A 19,621-nucleotide genomic window follows, 5' to 3' on the forward strand; every position below is an offset into this window, starting at 1 on the left:
ACAAAATTGATGACCTCAGTGATTGAATGCCACACTGCTATTTTTTTGAACACACCCCTTTCAACTAATTCAACTAATTGCCCAATTGCACAGCCTTAAGAGCGTGCATATCATGAATGCTGGGTCTCATTTGTTTTCTGAGAATCTACTGAACCTACTGGTAACTTGTTAGCCACGTAGCAATAAAAAAATATACGAAAAAACCTTGATTATTCTGGTTAGTCACATTGTACTGCTATTATTTTGAACAATACTGTAGATCCTGTTTTCTTTAACAATTTTCTTATGTCCATCATCATGGATGTAACGGTCACCCACCATGGGCAACCAAAAAGGAATGGTTTGGCCAAATTAAACAGAGGCAGAGTGACTACAAGAAGTTTAAAGTATCAATGAATATTTATTTAGACATCAAAATAGAAATAACCCAACCCCCAAAATATCATTACCAGAAAATAAGAAATAAACTGGAAAAATAAGCATTCAAATAAATCAAAATTAGAATCCAAAACAAAGAGTACAAAATATAATACTTTCCAAAATTAAGTTCCTCAAAGAATACAAAAGAAACGAAAAACAAAGAAAACATAGAAAATACCTGCAGCCCTCAAGCCACACTCTCCACTGCAGCCCCCTGCACAGACTAAAACGCCATTCAAACAAATACACACATTTATACTGGCGGCCAGCACCATTACCCCATGGGGAGGGACGAACTCACATACAACACTTTACACATTTTCCCATAAATATAGATTCTAGGAGAAACAGGTTGACAAAGCATGAAAAGCCAATACATCTTCTCTTATGTTACCTCACATGTCATTTCACATACATTGAACAGGAAATACTAACAGAAACAACTCGGCTGCGTTGTCCCCGAAACCCCCACGCTCAATGATTAAATGGTACAGTCCCCACATAAGCGGAACCGAAGATTCCCGCCACTGTTTCCTTACCGGAACTCTAAAATCATGGGACACATATCGCACAATCACATGTATTTCATTCGCGCCTTCAAATAGGCAATCATAATAAACTCATATCAATAAACAATCTCTGTGTGTGTGCGTGTGCGTGTGTGTGTGTGTGCACGTGAGAGAGAGAGTTCATTTCCACATTTTCAGTCCATATTAGCGATGCGGTCCTTCCGTGACCGTCACACTCTCCCACACCCATTTTCAAGCCGGGAGGCGAGAAAGAAAGTCTGCCGTAGCATTGCTCTTCCCTGGCACATGCTGAACTTTAAACCGATATGGTTGCATTGACAAGTACCATCGAGTAATTCGTGCATTCGAGTCTCTCATGCGATCCATCCATTGCAGTGGTCGGTGATCAGTTTCCAGGAGGAACTCTCGGCCTAGAAGGTAGTACCTGAACGTGTCCAGGGCCCATTTGACAGCCAAGCACTCCTTCTCAACTGTAGAATATTTCACCTCCCTGGGATACAGTTTCCGACTTATATAGGCCACCGGATAGCTATTGCCCAGTTCCCCTTGTAACAGCACTGCTCCTATGCCTGTAAAACAAAGAGTTTTTTTTTAAATTGGGACAAGACAACACAGGATCATTACATAGCGCCTCTTTGATGTCCTGAAAGGCATTCTGAGCCGTCTCCTTCCACTGAATTTGGACAGGGCAGTTCTTCCGGGTCAAGTCAGTCAAAGCTGCTGCTCGAACAGAAAAATCAGGCACAAATCGCCTATACCACCCAGCCATACCTAGGAACGCTCTCACTTGGGTTTTTGTCTGAGGAAGGGGACAGTCTTGAATTGCCCGTATCTTTTTAATCTGGGGCCTAATTACCCCACCACCGATCACATACCCCAAGTATTCGGTCTCCTTCTTGGCTATGGCACATTTGCGGGGATTGATCGTAAGACCAGCTGATTGAATTCGCCTAAACACCTCTTCCAGATGCTCAAGATGTTCCTCCCATGATGAACTAATAATTACGACATCATCTAAATACGCGGCTGCGTATTCTTCCAGCCCAACCAGTACCTGGTCCATTAATCTTTGAAATGTCGCTGGCGCCCCATGCAGGCCAAAGGGCATAGTGCAGAAATGGAAGAGTCCCCAGGGGGTCTTAAAGGCTGTCAGCTCCTTCGCATTGTCACTCAATGGGACTTGCCAGTAGCCTTTACATAAATCAAGTGTGGTCAACCACCTAGCCCTTCCAAGCTGGTCGATCAAGTCGTCAATTCGTGGGGTAGGATAGGAGTCAAATTTAGACACCGAATTCAGATATCTGAACACCACACAAAAGCGTAGACTCCCATCTTTTTTAGGTTCCAAGACCACTGGGCTACACCACTCACTTCTAGATGGCTCAATGATACTCATACCCAGCATTTGATTCACCTCCTCCTTCAAAGCTGGCAAGAGACGTTCCGGAATATGGTAGCTCTTACGTCGGGTCGCAGCTCCCTCATGCAAGGTGATGTTATGATGAATCAGAGTGGTGCGCCCCGGTTCCTCCTGGCACACCCCTATGCCGCAAATCCTTTGAAGCTGTGCCTGTTGAGGGGGTGAGAGATGATTGAAGTCCATGGTGTTTGCTGAAGGCGATGGTAGGTATTGCTCCTCCACTTCATCTTCATCCACTACCTGCCGGATCACACACACCTCAGCCACTTGGGGCAATCTCTCATGCCATTTCTTAAGCAAATTAACATGCAATACCCGACTTGAGCGCCGCTTTCCTGAATTGGCAACTTCATACGTAGTAGGTCCCAGCTTACGGAGTACTTCACAAGGTCCCTGCCATTTAGCAAGCAGCTTGCTACTATCACTGGGTAGCATCACCAACACCCTTTCTCCAGCCTCAAAACTTCTGACCTTAGCCTTTTGATCATAATACTGCCGCTGACGTTGCTGTGCTTGGACCAAGTTTGACTGGGCAAGCTGTGTCATGCTCTTCAATTTCTCCTGCATCTGGAGAACATAAGAAAGCACATGTTGCGTTGTGGGGGCCTCCTGGCCACCCATCCAGCTCTCCTTCATTAGGGACAAAGGGCCTCGCACCTCCCGGCCATATAGCAACTCAAAAGGTGAGAAGCCAGTAGATGACTGAGGAACCTCCCTGTAGGCAAATAATAAGTACGGAATCCACTGATCCCAGTCACCTCCAGATTCACTCACATATTTTCTCAGCATTTGTTTTAATGTTTGATTAAATCTTTCCGTCAGACCATCAGTCTGTGGGTGATAAGGTGTGGTTCTTATACCCTTAATACCTAGCAGACTGTTTGCTTGTCGAAGAAGCTTGGACATGAAGTTTGCGCCTTGATCCGTCAATATCGTTTTGGGAAAACCCACCCGCGAAAACAACTGCATAAGGCAAATGGCCACCGTCCTAGCCTTGACTAACCTGAGGGGGAAAACCTCCGGGTACCTTGTTGCGTAATCGGTGATTACCAGCATAAAGCGATTTCCTGCTTTACTTCGTTCAAATGGCCCTACCACATCCATCCCTAACTGTTCAAAGGGAACCCCAATTACAGGCAGGGGCTCTAACGGAGCTCTGGGAGGACCTCTACTGGCAATCTTCTGGCACTGAGGACACGTTCTACAAAACTCTGCCACCTCTTTATTCATATTTGGCCAAAAAAAAATGACGGCTAATTCGAGCTGACGTCTTCTGCCTCCCTAAATGGCCGGCCCAGGGGATGGAATGGCCCAATTCAAGCACAATATCCTTCGCCTTCTGAGGGACCACAATGCAAGCATCTATTCCCTTCCCCTTATACAGCACACCCTCTTTAATACACATCAGACTCCCTGAACTATCATCTTGTACTTCTTCTTGAACCTGCCTATAAAGGGAACCAATCACTGAATCCTCTTGCTGCATCAACCCAATCCCCTGCGGGATATCCATTGGGACTAGACCCTGTTCTAACCAAGGTTCCTCACACTGTGTCACTGCAAAACTGAGCTTCTCTCGTCTCTTTTGCCTTTTCGATTTCCTAGATTTACCTGCCTGAACTTCCAACTCTGCTCTAAAATAAGGTAACAGACTAAGGGACTGAACATCTGCATTTGATTTCTGAGCTTGAGCCCGGGTCAGAGCTACACTACATTCCTTATTACTGCAGTCAGTGCTATTCATAAGCAAGTCTACCAAAACAGGCAAGTCTCGACCTAAAATCATTGGATAAGGCAACCCATCCACTACACCTACCTCTAACCAGTAAGCCTGGCCCTGTATATTTACTTGGACACTTGCTGTAGGGTACTGCCTCTCTTCGCCGTGAACACAACAAATCTGTCCTACGGAGGTATGACTCCTGGCCTCCACAGGTACCAAGTCAGAATGCACCAGTGATTGCATACTTCCCGTGTCTACCAGTGCCCTAATATTTTGCCCATTAAGGACTACCTCCACATAAGGCAACACTACTCTAGCTGCTAAACAGCTAGGTCTTGGAACAGTACAAACATTGGCCTGAGTAGGAGCATTACTAGGACATATTGACTGTTTGTGGCCTTCCTGTCCACACTGATAACATATAAGACTCCTACGCACCCCAACCTTAAACCCAGGACTTTGTTTGAAAGAACCAACCTTATCACTCACAGACTTACCCTCATTGATGGTCCTGACTGCAGTCGGAAAGGCAGGCTGGAGCTTGGTTGAATCTTTGCTTCCCTTCCACCGCTTGAATGTCCATGGCTGAGTCTTGTGTCGCGCTGCCACAAAGGTGTCTGCTAAACTTGCCGCTTCCGCAGCCAAGCCAGGATCCCGCTCCTTTATCCAGACTTGGAGATCAGGTGCTAGCATGCGCAGAAACTGCTCCAGAACAATGATCTCTCCAATCTCCTCCTTAGTGTGATGCTGTGGCTGCACCCATTTAGAATAATGTTCTTTAAGTCTGGCATACAACTCTTTTGGGGTTTCATCCTCCCTTACTTCTGTAGCTCGGAACTGAAGGCGATAAGTCTCTGAATTTATATCATACTTTGCAAGAATGGCTGCCTTGACCTTTTCGTACTCAAGAGAGTCTACCATGTCCATATGCACATATGCGGCCCTCGCTTTGCCCGTCAGGAGGGACACCAACCTAACTGCCCAGTCGGTTGTCGGCCACCGACACGCCACAGCTATTCTTTCAAATGTAGCTAAATAATGCTCTACATCATCCGACTCACTCAGACGCTGCAGATGGGGCTCCCTCTCCATTCTCAGGTGTCTCTGGCCTTGGCTTTCCCCTGGCGATGCTACTGCTGATGCCGAGTGCCCGCTACTTGGACCATCCTGTAAGACTGAGGGTACTCGCTGGACTGTTGGTTGCGATGGAAGGCCATATTGGGTGCCACTGCTGGGTCTTGGATCGGGGGTAGTTCTCACATGCACCTCTTGTTGTAGCAGGGAGAACTGATGCTGCATTGCTCTCCATCGAGCCTCCTGTCGCCCAGCCTCTTGCTCCATGCGGCGGTCTCTGGCCTTCTGCAGTGTGAAATGTGATCGGAACATGTCTCTCAGCTCCGCCAGTGAGACATCCTCAGCAAGGCTCCCCAGTTCCGTTTCCGAGTCACCCTCATCGTCTCCTCCTGTCACAGTTCCCACAGGTTCCTCAACCTCGGCTTGCACTGCCCGCACTTTTTTAGGAGCCATTATGGGCTGACACTTTGTCTGCAGTGGAGATTGATAAAGCAAGAAAGGAAAAAAAAGAAAAAGAAAAACGACTAATGGGGGGGGGGGGGGCAAAATTGTAACTAACAACTCACTACTGCTCTCTTCTGGCAATCCCACTTCTGACACCAGTTGTAACGGTCACCCACCATGGGCAACCAAAAATGAATGGTTTGGCCAAATTAAACAGAGGCAGAGTGACTACAAGAAGTTTAAAGTATCAAATGAATATTTATTTAGACATCAAAATAGAAATAACCCAACCCCCAAAATATCATTACCAGAAAATAAGAAATAAACTGGAAAAATAAGCATTCAAATAAATCAAAATTAGAATCCAAAACAAAGAGCACAAAATATAATACTTTCCAAAATTAAGTTCCTCAAAGAATACAAAAGAAACGAAAAACAAAGAAAACAGAAAATACCTGCAGCCCTTAAGCCACACTCTCCACTGCAGCCCCCTGCACAGACTAAAACACCATTCAAACAAATACACACATTTATACTGGCGGCCAGCACCATTACCCCATGGGGAGGGACGAACTCACATACAACACTTTACACATTTTCCCATAAATATAGATTCTAGGAGAAACAGGTTGACAAAGCATGAAAAGCCAATACATCTTCTCTTATGTTACCTCACATGTCATTACACATACATTGAACAGGAAATACTAACAGAAACAACTCGGCTGCGTTGTCCCCGAAACCCCCACGCTCAATGATTAAATGGTACAGTCCCCACATAAGCGGAACCGAAGATTCCCGCCACTGTTTCCCTACCGGAACTCTAAAATCATGGGACACATATCGCACAATCACAGGTATTTCATTCGCGCCTTCCAATAGGCAATCATAATAAACTCATATCAATAAACAGTCTCTGTGTGTGTGCATGTGTGTGTGTGTGTGTGCACGTGAGAGAGTTCATTTCCACATTTTCAGTCCATATTAGCGATGGGGTCCTTCCGTGACCGTCACAATGGAGGTGCGTCAAAATCCTCGATCCGTTTTTCTCTCTCTCCTTAAATTCACACCACCCTTCCATTGCCACTTTGTGAGAAGCACTGGCGTTATATTGCGCAAGTTTCTCTCCTTCTTTTCTCCAGTTTTTAAACCCTTCCTGGGTAAAGCACTTTTCTGAGTGACCACCACATCCATGCACACTGTGAATAAAATGACGACATGCAAGATAAAAAGCTGCGTCTTTTGACACAGAGTATTAAAGCCACTCGTACTGTTTGAACCACGAGTAACTAAAACCCCTGGATGCTAGCTGCCCCTGTGATCCAAAAGTACGACGCGGGTATGATTTTAGTTGAGGCTGTCTTGGTTTCTCGGCTGGGCCATGGCTTAAATCCCCCGTTAAATCCACTCCGCCGTCAGGATTCCCCCCATCCGTGCCCGCTGTAGCGCTCGATGATGATGAGGCACCATTTTTTTCCATCTGCTCTGTCTCCTCCTCCGCCTCGGAGGCTGCGAGTTGCTCCGGTCCAACCTCATCCTCCAATTCCTCAGTGTCCTCTGTTTCAACGATCAAGCAGGGCTCTCCTTCCACTGCAATGGTTATATTTTCACTCCTATTGCTAAAATTTCTGTCTGCTCTCAATTTTTTTTGAGGTATGACAAAGCGATCCATTTTTAGCTTCAAGCTATAGCTTTAGCGTAGTAGCAGCTCTTGTGGGTTCACGGCAGCGCTTTGAACGTAATGACGCAATGCGCAGCGACGTGCATTGTGCGTCGCAGTAATTCTTATGTTTATATTTTTTTATATGTCGAATAAATAATTAATTATTATTGTTCTGCGTAGTTTGAAGACAAACATTTTTAAATATATATATATATATATATATATATATATATATATAATTATTTTTTTTAATCAGGAAGAGGTGGGTGGGGGGTCAAATGTGGGGGGTCAAGGCATTTTTTAGGACTCCCCCAAGACCCCCCCTGGCGCCGCCGCTGTGTTCCATTGAGTTTGGAAAATGATGTACATGGTCATCATCAGAATATCTCTACTCCAGTCTCTGTCCGAATCCAATACCTGGTGGACCATCCTCCCAAAATGGCGGAAGGGGGCGGGGCACGGTGTCGTGACGACATCTCCTCATTCTCAATAGCAGGGTATCACAATACTTTTCTAGTACCGGTATATCGTGCAACACTAGTATTAAGTGATCGCTCTGTATACAATATAGTTTCTCCAAGAACACTATATTAATACCTTTATTGTAGACATCCTTCTGAAAGAGAGAGAGGGCCAGGGTGAAGATCAAAGCCTAGGTAGATATCAAGAGAATCATTGTTTTAATTTAGGCGATATATATATTTTTCCATGAACAGGGCGTTAAGAGAACTTTCTTGCTCTTCTAAGAACGCGGCGGCATAGATCAACAAGTGGATGGAGGTCTGCAAGGTCATTAATAGGTCATCATTTTACAGGAAGGACACAGTTTTTGTTTCATTGTTTTTATTTCTTTCCTATTTTCTTTTTTAGCGAACCACATTCATTCATTGTTACAGGAAAGCTCAGATCTGTTCACCATTGATCTGGCAGACTTGATATATATTTAAATTTGTCTGTAAGTTTATTAATATAACCGTTTCATTTATTCATACATCTGTATTCATGTATTTGTAAATGTATCATCATAGTCAGGATTTATAAAAGTTATTTTAAAAATAGAACGTTTTCTAAAAAAAAGTTAATTTCTCATTTCTTTAATTTCAATGTTTTCATAATGCATGCTTAAACAATTAAAGATTTTAAATGATGGTTTTGTCTGTCATTGATTCCACAGAAACATTACATTTACAGCTTATTTTACATCACCCAGGTTAAACCAACAGTGCAGTGTGCAGGAAACAGAGCCTAGCGACTCGATTTACATTCGATATGGCCTGTGTGATGACATCAAAACAGACAAACTGTGTTTTACAGTGATTTATCTTATATACAAGTTAAATAAAAAGTTTTTAATTAAACACTTTTAAGAACATTAAATTTAGTAACATGGTATGTAGAATTATAAAAAATGTTTACATTCAAATAAAAATCTTAATAATTAAACCCTTAAATGTCTTTAAATTTAAATGTATGTTGTCAGTCCATTAATGGATCATATTTCATAATTAAAGTGGTATTGTGTGATAAGACCACACAGGGGACACCGTACATCACTGTATTTTACATTACAGCTATTCATTATGCAAAATTAGCTCTAAAATGACATGCCCACAGACAGCCTGAAGAGCCCCGTCTAGACATGTGCCGATTTTCGGTAATGCGATATATCACGGTAAAGAATATGGACGATATTGCTACCGTGGGCACCTCAAAATATCGTAAATAATAATTAACTAACAATTATTTTATTTTTTATAATAAGCTTAAAGGGGGGGTGAAATGCCGTTTCATGCATACTGATCTTTTTACACTGTTAAAGACTTGGAATCCCATACTAAACATGGACAAAGTTTCAAAAGTTAAGGTGGACGTTTGATGGGAGTATTTCTTTGTCAAAAATACTACTTCCGGTTAGTCATAAGTTTCGGCAAGTTTTTTGCGATCATGCGTCCCCTTTGACGTTAATGGGGGCGGAATTTCCTTGTACACTGTAAAACCTAACAGTGAAATTCACTAAATGAAATAAGTTCATTTTACTTAATGTTACCAAAAAAGTTAATTGAACTTAACAAATATGTGTGATGTTAACTCAAAAATGTATTATTGTAAGCAAACCTCAATCTAAATAAGTTACTAAAACTTTTTAACTCTAATGGTTTAAGTTACAGATATTTATTTAATCTAGTATTTTACATCTATGGCCAATTAAATAACTAAAAGCTGATAAAATAAATAAATAAACAATAGTATATACATTAATCTACCTCATATTAAGCCTACAGTCTTACATTAAGCTCTTTTAAAGTCATTACATTTAGTCATGTCAAAGTATCATCCCAGTGAGTTTCCGAGGTAACAAAAACCGCACCATTTTCCCTCCTTCAGTCCAGTCACAGCAGGACGGCTCGCGCTACAGTCAAGAAAAACAAAAGGTAAGCGTTTCAAACTTATTTATTCATATTTCGCTCATGTTTGAACGTTTTCAGTGTTATTTTCGTACCTCTTTTATGTTTATCCGAAGATTAACCAGCTCAGTAATGTTGTGTGTAAAGTTAGCCAGCAAACAATCTAACATTAGGAGCAAATGCGCTATTGCACCAGTGTTATCAACGGTAATGTACACGTTTGGAGTTAATTATGCTGTTTTACACTGCAGTTTGTCAGCGGGGAATTAAAAAATATATGTTTGTGCTTTCTCACAGTCGGACAGATAAACGCTGGCTTTTGAGACCGTTGGCCATCTTTCCATGTCTCTCGTCTCGTGCCACAGTGACGTTAACTAACTTACGTTAAAGCAAAAGGTAACGTTAATGCAAACTCACGCATTCCTTATATTACAACCGTTTTAAATGTATTGTTAATCGAATTCGAGTTTCCTCTATCATATGTGATGCTAGTTAATTTGACTAAAGCAGCTGAAGCTCCGGGGTGAACAAAGTGACTTGAGGAGCATTTTAGATCCTGTTTTGCTAACGTTAGATAAAATTTTAAACTGTTATTTGTTTCTCATGACGTTTTCTCATTTGAAACTCACACTAACACATTGTTGCCATGCTTTTAAATCTTTTCAGAGCAAAGACGAAGGTGCAATGGCAGCAACGTGGCTACAATTCTATGAGTAAGTAAGTTAGAATTAACATTGAACAAATCAATGGAATTTTGTAACGTTACTGTGCAAAATGCAAATGATAACGTTATGAACAGTTACATAATGTTCATACAAATATAAGTTTGTTCTTCAATTTTAATTTTTGAATGAATTGCTATTTTTGCAAACGTAATTATGACCATAAATGTCTTTTAGCACAACTTGTAAGTCTTCTGAAGCAATATGATTTTTTTAAAAGGCTTAAAGTCCAAAGTCCAGTCTGTCTATCATTCAAAGTCATGTTGTATTGCTTCAGGAGAATACTGGTCAAGTCTTGAAAGTTGTTGTTATAGTCGGCTTTCCTAATATAAACAGAAACATTTCGTGTGTTATATTTTCACTGGCAGTTATCCTGAAGTTGCCTTGGGTTTGTAAAGGTGTAAGGTAATTGGCAATGCTAGATTTGCAGTGGTTGAAAGAAGTCTTGTCATGAATCATAAAAAAAACTACGATCCTGGCAGGTCTGTTACTATTTAAAAGGAAGAGTCAGGAGATGTTTTCAAGACACAAGGTAGGACACATGTCAAAACTACATTACATTTATTTAGCAACATGTTAACCTTTCAGCTGCCACCAGCATAAATGCATGGTGTGGTTACAGTGACTGATAGTTGATCATTCAAGTTGTCTTAAATGTATAGTCCACTTGCCAATACAAATTCAGTCATGATTCATAAATTACCAACCCTCATATTGTTCCAAACACATAAGAATTTTATTAATCTGTCCATTGAATATCTAGTCTTCAAAACGTTTAATTTAGGCTTTCATTAGCATATACATTGAGCACAGCAAAAGCTTATTTGACACATAATAAACCAATCTCAGCTCAAGCTTAAAGGAATCGTTCACCCTGATTTACTCAGTCCCTCAAGTCCTCCTTGGTGTAAATGACATTCTTCTTTCAGACGAATACAATCAGAGTTATATTAATACGTGTCCTGGCTCGTCCAAGCTTTATAATGGCAGTGAATGGCAGCCCAAAATTTGTAGCCCAAAAAAGTGCATCCATCCATTTTAAAAGTGCTCCACACGGCTCCGGGGGAATAATAAAGGCCTTCTGAATTAAATCGATGGGTTTGTGTAAGAAAAATATCCTCTCGTGATTCAAAACGCTTGTGCAACGCCCAACATCATCGTCACATCATTTATGTTTTTTACGCTGCGTCCGCCGTCAACGCCGTGGCTGTTATGCTTTTTTACGCTATATCCGACGTCATCGTTGCGCCGGAAACTAGTTATTTTCTTATTTTATAACGAGTTAAATATGGATATTTTTCTTATATAAACCCATCGATTCACTTCGGAAGTACTTTATTAACCCTCCAGAGTCATGTGGATTACTTTTATAATGAATAGATGCACTTTTTTGGCTTCAAATTTTGGACAGCCATTTACTGCCATTATAATGCTTGGATTAACCAGGACATTTATTAATACCGCTCTGATTATATTAATCTGAAAGAAGAACGTAATTTACACCAAGGATGTCTTGCCATTATCCATTTAAAATTTGTTAATCAAATCTGTCTTGTTTCACCTTGTCTACACCGGATGTGAGCAGCGCGACAGGACAAAAGAGCCCCTTATAGTCCGTTATGTTGTCTACACTGGATGCGGCGTGATGTGAGCGACAAATCTTTGACAGTAAACTGTTGCCTCTTTCTATTTATGACATACTGACATGAAAAACAAATGTTTTGCAATGTGTGCATTATCGCTTGAATTCAATTCAATTCAATTCGTCATTCAATTCAAGGTCTAGAACATTCGGCTGATACACCCCTGAAAATGTTTTTCCCCCAATTAAACCTTGCTGACAAACAACTTAACATCTTTACAAAATTGAACTACAGGGTTTTAAATAAGCACACGCCCAATTAAATCAACAATAATCCGTTCCTTATAACAACGTTTTTTTTATTTATGAAAATTGAAATATGGTGTCTGCCCTGACAAGGGTTATTTTTATATGTGGTGACATACAAACTTTTTTTCCAATGCATATAGAAAAAGGAGCTTGACCAGGTGCAGAAGCCAACAGTCACCATCCTTACTGTCGAGGAGGAAGAGGGAACGTTACCTTTAAACCCACTGGATGCTTTGATTGTCTTTAAAGATGAGGTGGTGATGTCTGCCAAGTCTTCGGTCAGTGCAATACACTTAGAGTACATTAAAGATCATACAGTGCTTTTGCTTTTTGAGGAAACGTACCTTTTTACATAATTTTTTTTATTTTATATGTTTTGTTATTTAAATGTTATGACTTTTTTAAACATGTTTGTGCTGTTTTATTTGGTGAAAAAGTCTAATATTTTTTGTCTAGTTATATTTGTGAACATATGGCATACTGTATTTATGATGTAAATGTTATATTTCAATAAATTACTTAAAAATACCCTCCTGTTCTGTCTTCATTTTGTACCAATGTTAGCTTGTGCTTAGTCTTATGTAACTTAATCACTTTGAGTTTGATGAACTTAAACCATTTGCCGCAATCTGTTTCCTAAAACCATTTAAGTAACCATGTAGTTGTTAAGACTTAGTTAGATTTGTTACCTGAATTCAAACTGAATTAATAAAATTAACTTAAAATCTTTAAGTTCAGTTTACTCTTAATAATTGATCAACACAACACTAAAATATAAGTTTTAACACTTAAACAACACTAAAATATGAGTTCATTTAACTCAATGTATATGAGTTTTCAGTACTCATACTTAATGGTTTTAAAACTTAATTGGTTTGAAGCAATCGGTTTCCTCAAATGGTGTGAGTTACCGTAACTTCTTGGGTTTTACAGTGTATGGGCCGTACGGACAATTCTACCGGAAGAGCGTGAGAGAGCGAGAGGGAGAGAGCGAAAGTAACAGGCTACGCCCATCAAAGCACTGGCTTGTAGGATGCGCTGCACAGGTGATGTGCACAATTAACAATGTCACCAAAAAAGTGCGTTTTTGGTTGCCAGACCAAGACAGTCCTGCACAGATTCCCCAAAAACCCCGCGTTAAGGCAACAGTGGATGGAATTTGCTTTTCCAGATCAGCAACTGAGTTGCGCGAATGTTTATATCTGTTCGCTGCATTTCGGTGCCGACTGTTTCATAAACAAGGCCCAGCTCGACACCGGATTTTCCGATCGCCTAATGCTGAAGGATGGAGCAGTCCCAACCATAAAGGTCCCAATGTTAGAACCGCAGGCGGTGAGTGAGACTGCTTCAAATGTCTGTGTTTTTGCCTATGCTCATCAAGTAGCCCAAACATGATCACGTATAGTTAATTGATCAATGGAGCATGCGATGTGTAGTGCGTGTACATTTGTTTAGCGGGCCACTATATGTGTAACTTTATGTTTGTGTATTGTAAAAGCACTCCAAACAACAATACACAAAGAGTGGGGAAATATGTTGAACTAAATAAGCTTCTTCATTCAAATGCGCTACTATTCTGTGTCTTTCTATGTAAACACTAACTTAGCTTGCCGTGCAAAACCAGTCCGCTTACTAACGTTACAATTGTCTACACAAACCACGCGTAAACACACACACACACACATGCACAACTGCACTTCCCACATGTACACCTTCAAAGACAAACACAAGTCGCTAAGCATATTATATAGTTAGTGTATAACTTGTACCACATAGAGACGTCCTGCTCTAGTCACCGGAATACAATCCACCGGTACTGGGACCACCGGCATCGGGACCACCAGAACATGATTCGCCGGCACTGGGACCACCAGAACACGATCCACCGGCACTGGGACCACCGGAGCTATCCGGACCCTGGTCCTAGAGGGACTGGAGTCCAGCCGGTCCACAAACTCCCAAAAGTCCGGAGTCCCCATCTTTTCCACCTCCGTGGGACTAAACACCTCTGCCTTCTCAGTCTCGTTAAGGTACAGATGATGCACCTCCTTGAGGAATTGGCAGGCAAACTCCTTTACACCCGCCCCCTGTTGACGGATGTACTTGGAGTTTACCTGCCACATCACCTGTAAGTTTCTGTCTAAGTCCATTTCCACAGAGAACAGAAATAAATAAATAAACAAAACACCTCCTGCTGAGTCCTCCTAGTATGGTTGGATCCTTCTGTCACGTCACAGACAAGGGAAAATGGTGCGAGGACTCATGTGCAGGAGAATGATAATTTATTTACAAAATAAAACAAACTCAAAACAACAACCCACGAGGGGGAAAAACACATAAAAGAATAACAAAAATACAAACTTAAACAAACCAACAGAATCACAGGGAGGACGGAAGACGCAGACATTACACAAGAGCTGTGTCCCAAAGTGAAGGGTGCGCACTTCGAAGGCCAGACCAGGCCACGTCTTCAAAGTGCACGAAGGGCGAACCGAGGGACAGGGTTGCCAGGTCTGAATAATAAAACCCCTCCAATTGTTATTCAAAAGTATCGGAATCACAGCCAGAATGGGCCAAAATATCCCAAAATGCGGGGCACGGGCAGTAGAAATATTGCTTAAGTAAAGACAACTTAACCTGTGGACTATAGGCTACAAACACCCCAAAGCAACAGTAGCCTAAATGCAGCCCCATTCCAGGCTTGGCAACAATGAACCAAGCGTTGTTAATGGACTAGCAGGTTCTGACAACTGACAGCGGACGTTCGTGAGGAGATTTAAAAAGAGAAATGGAGCATATACTACTACTTATATATATATATATATATATATATATATATATATATATATATATATATATACTTTTTTTGAGCTTTCTATTGGGTTTTGACATGCTTCAAAGCCTGCGACGATGGGCTGGACCATAAGCATGTAAATCTGTAGCCGGTTAGATATTGTCAAATTGCAAATATTAGTTAACAGTTTATTTCTTATGTTAAATGTAACTGTTACAATATATTTTAAACATTTAGGCGTCCAAGTTTTTTTTTTATGGCATGCCATGCAGCCGTCGACCGATTCGGCCCCGCAAAGCTGCGGACAGTGGAAATATGCACTCATCCAAGAAGATCATGTCCCGCTCAGGCCTTACCAGAGTCTGTATTGTGCATTATTCCCCATCCCGGTCCAGCTCCAGCTTCTCCCGCTCAGCGCAATGAAAGTGTAGAAAAGGGTTTTCTTCTGGTTTGGCTGATAATAAAAATTTGTTGATTCTAATGTTAAACTTAAGTTATTTTATTGGTCTATAAATAGGCTATAGTTGTAAAAAGCCTACGTAGGCTAATAGACCAATTTATTTTCATTTACACATTTTAAATTACATGACAAGAAAATATATGTATAAACATAAATGTGTTTAATGTAGCTACAAATTATAACGTGCATTACAAAAATAAACAATAGCTAGGCTATAGAAAAACCACTTCTCTTTAATTTAGCCTACGTTTGAAGTTAACGGAAATGAACAATAGACAGCAGTTCGTTTAATTTACAAATACAATGCAATTTACTTGCATAAAAAAAATAATAAGCTAGCCATTTAAATTGTTCTGTGTCGGCCACGCATTTAGCCTTTGGAGGATCGATGTTTCGTTGACCGTCGTCAGTGAACATTCATTCATTCATTCATATATATAAAAAAAACTTTATTTTAGCATCTAAGTCAGCAGTTTTCGTTTGTTTGTATTTTTTCTTATAATTCTGAGTGACAGATGTCACATTTGATTTAGCCTATTTTTCTGTGATGTTTGTTTTAGTTACGGTGTTGACATAGGCTACAACAGGCTATAAGAAAAATAAATGATTGCACGGACAATTCCTATCCAGTGTCTCTCTTTCTGTAAGGGAAATTTAAAAGATAGATTCTGGAAACAAAATCTAAATTTAGCTGGATCAGTCGGGTCGGGAATAAAATAATTTATAGCGGGTGAGCACGGAGTGAATTTTGCGCGAGCGGAATGGTGCGGTGCGGAATAGCGGGAGCGGGACGAAAATACAGCGCCGCGCAGATTATATTTTGAAGGCTATTTAAAGCAAGTGTATGGGAAAAAAAGAAACAGCGAAAAGGGTGATAATGGACTGATTCCTCTTCTTGAGATAATAGTTGAGAAATAAATAGCAATTGGGAAATTAAAGTTTATCTTGCTCAGGGCAGGGAACTGGGAACTGTGTGAATGCACTAACTTTGGACGTTTTATTTACTTCTAGCGCTTGCGCTGTTGTGTTCAATAGTACCCAGGCGACACTTGAGTTACCGACCGCTACCGTCTTTAACTGGAATCTGATCGAGTGCCGCGGGAATGTGGACCAGTCAAATCCTGTAGTCACCAGTGTGCTATGAATTCTGGGATAGGGAAGGCTGCGAAGTTATGGGAAGGTCCCATCTGCTGTACCCTTCCTTTGCCTGAGAACCGAAGGGCGCATTTTGAAGTCGCTCATGAATTGCGGCAGCTTTCATCGCACCGCTGTGACGCAATCGCACTTCAAATGTGGCCTTCAGAGGTGCAGCGTTCACTTTGGGACAGCCTACGTAGTGCCGCTGTGACGCAATCGCACTTCAAATGCGGCCTTCAGAGGGTGCAGCCTTCACATTGGGACAGTCTTCGTAGTGCAGGTATGACGTAATCGCACTTCAAATGCGGCCTTCGAAGTGCGCGCACTTCACTTTGGGACACAGCTAAGGATCCAACACAGACTGACAAACACAAGGAGCTTATAAGGGGAAGAAATCAAGAGGGAACAGGTGGGAGAAATCAACACTAATCAGATAACAAGGGGGAGGGATCAGACAATGACAGGAGCACATGCTAGACATGACAAAACCCACATGTGCACACAAGACAGGACAGGCATGTGACAATAACTAATGAAGAGACATTTCATTAAACAAGCCCACCGATATTTATAAATGGGTTCACATGGTTTCAGCAAAGCTAAACAAAATTAACTTACTATGTTTTTCATTAAATTAACACTGGAAGATGTTGGAAAACATATTATTGAACTAATTCCACTGACCATCTCTATACATAAATATAAATTACACATTATATTCAATTTTCTGATGAGCTGCTCATTACACTTGCGTCTGATGACCGCTTACACATAATCTGGGACAGTTGACAGCAGACACTCGTGAAGAACGCAATCTGTTAACAGAATATACCAGATAAGGTCAGGTGCATGTTCATTCAACTCATTCATATTCACGTTTAGTATATAATTACCTCCAAACAGCAGGACTTTTTCCGGTTCTTTTCGGGATCGCGTAACGTTTGGCCATTTTATTCCAAAACAGTTTATCGTCTCCATCAAGGTCAGGCAGCGATGTGACGTAATTGAACTGGTCTGAAGAATGAGCAATGTACTTTCCGCTCTCAGTGTTTTATTAAATAAATAATGTAACGCAACATTGTACTTCACCTGCAAGGCTGCAAACCTCCCGCGAGTGAGCGTCATATAGATGAGTACCGTCGGCAGCTCGGCCACTGATTGGCTGCAGGCATTGAGCAACACAATCTGATTGGTCACAGATCAATGAAGAGACATTTGAATTCCGATAAAAAACAACTATTTAACTCATATTTTCTTGCGTTGTATTTTAAGTGTGCTGTTGGATTCTTCTTTGCCAGTGTAAACTTTATTAAACATATTTACACTTAAATCACAACTAAAGTAGGGCTTATAGCATCACTGCATATATTTAAAAACGGGCTTTTATTCCATATAATAATAATTTATTTATATAATAATAATTTATTATCACTTATTATTCATGATTAAGCTTGAACAGTTAAGCATGAATAAATAACCTTAAACAGTATTTATAACTTTTTATACATTTATACAAATTATGTATTTTTAAAATATGCTTTGAGTGCATTGTTAACAATGAAAATTTTGAGTGTAAGTTTAAAATATATAAAAAATATATTTTAAAGTAATGTTCAAATAAGTACACTTTACAAAAGTACACTGAACTTTCATTTAAAGTATTTTTTTCTACAATATATTTTTAGAAAATATACTAAAATACAATTATTTTAAAGTGTGTTAAAAGTTGTATTGTGAAATATGATGCTAATATATTTTTTATATATTTAGAAATGGTACATTTTTTGTAAGTATATTTCTAATATACTATCGGAAAAGAGAATATATTTGAAATACAATGAAGTATATATATTTTTTCACCGCCACCGTTAACTTATTTGACAGGCTCCCTGTATGCAGTCTGTGGTCAATGCATTACTGGGTCATATTTAAAGTGGTCATGACCATAGTCTGTGTAATGGCTCATATTTCATAAAAGAAGTGGTATTATGTGATAAAACCTACTGTACACCACACAGGGGCGCAGTAAAATACAGTGATGTACATTACAGCTATTCCTTTAATAAACATAGACAATGCGCACAATTCCAAATGATATTCATTTATTGAAGGTGGAAGTTGCCAGAGAAAATTGTCAGGGATCCCACCAGAGATACCCAGCGAAGCTACCTAAGAGCTATCTATTAATGGAAGGCATATATCTTTTAATTGTTCCACTTCAGGATGAAATAGATACTGCGGCACTTCCTTCTGATGCCCCAGAGTTCAGCAAAAGGCCAAAATCACAATGTGGTGAATATTTGCCATTACAGGCTCTGGCTTTGGATGTAGAGTCATGTAGCAAACCAGACAGTGACCAAGGCAGTTTGAAATAATTATTCAACTGTCTTAAACTTGCATTGCTTTTGTTTTTATTATTATCATCATCATCATTGTTATTTATTATAATTATAATATTATTATTATGGAAAATCTGTGCTTTGATGAATTCCTTAGCTGAGAAGTGTTTCATATGTGTTCAGGAGACAGAATCAAGTTATTGCTTGAAAGCAAATACTCAGAATGTCTGTAAGTCTTAATGATCACATTTACTTAGAGTAACACCAACTTTAAGCTATTATTGATTCATGTTATTTCCAAAACGGCTGAGTTTGAAGGAAAAAATGAGTTGACTCTGAAGAGGAGCAAGAACTCAGGGACTCCTCATCAGTGCCACTGCTGCTGCATTCAGTGCTGGAGTCCAAGAGTTTCTTCACTTTCGTCTTTACCCCTCTGTCTAAGAACACAAGAACACATTTAGTTAGACAAAAAGTCAAACAAGCTTAGAGAAGTAATCAGCATTTAATGACTGATGTGGAAGTTAAAAAAAAATCATGGAAGTTCACAGGTATTAGGGCCACTTAAGTAAGGGATAATCCACGGCTAGCCATGCATTAAA

At 40.3% G+C, this 19,621-nt stretch overlaps 2 long non-coding RNA genes across 2 annotated transcripts in view; one reads left to right on the forward strand and one right to left on the reverse strand.

Moving 5' to 3' along the window:
- The window catches only part of LOC137040675 (uncharacterized), a 442,512-nt gene that overhangs the window by 98,642 nt on the left and 324,249 nt on the right, over positions 1-19,621 (reverse strand). The window lies entirely within an intron of this gene.
- On the forward strand, positions 9,369-12,882 carry LOC137040678 (uncharacterized). Its single transcript, XR_010897965.1, has 3 exons — positions 9,369-10,075; positions 10,346-10,392; positions 12,433-12,882. It is a non-coding gene; the product is annotated as an uncharacterized lncRNA (long non-coding RNA).

This window comes from Pseudorasbora parva, chromosome 14 (assembly GCF_024679245.1).
Source record: "Pseudorasbora parva isolate DD20220531a chromosome 14, ASM2467924v1, whole genome shotgun sequence".
Taxonomy (NCBI): domain Eukaryota; kingdom Metazoa; phylum Chordata; class Actinopteri; order Cypriniformes; family Gobionidae; genus Pseudorasbora; species Pseudorasbora parva.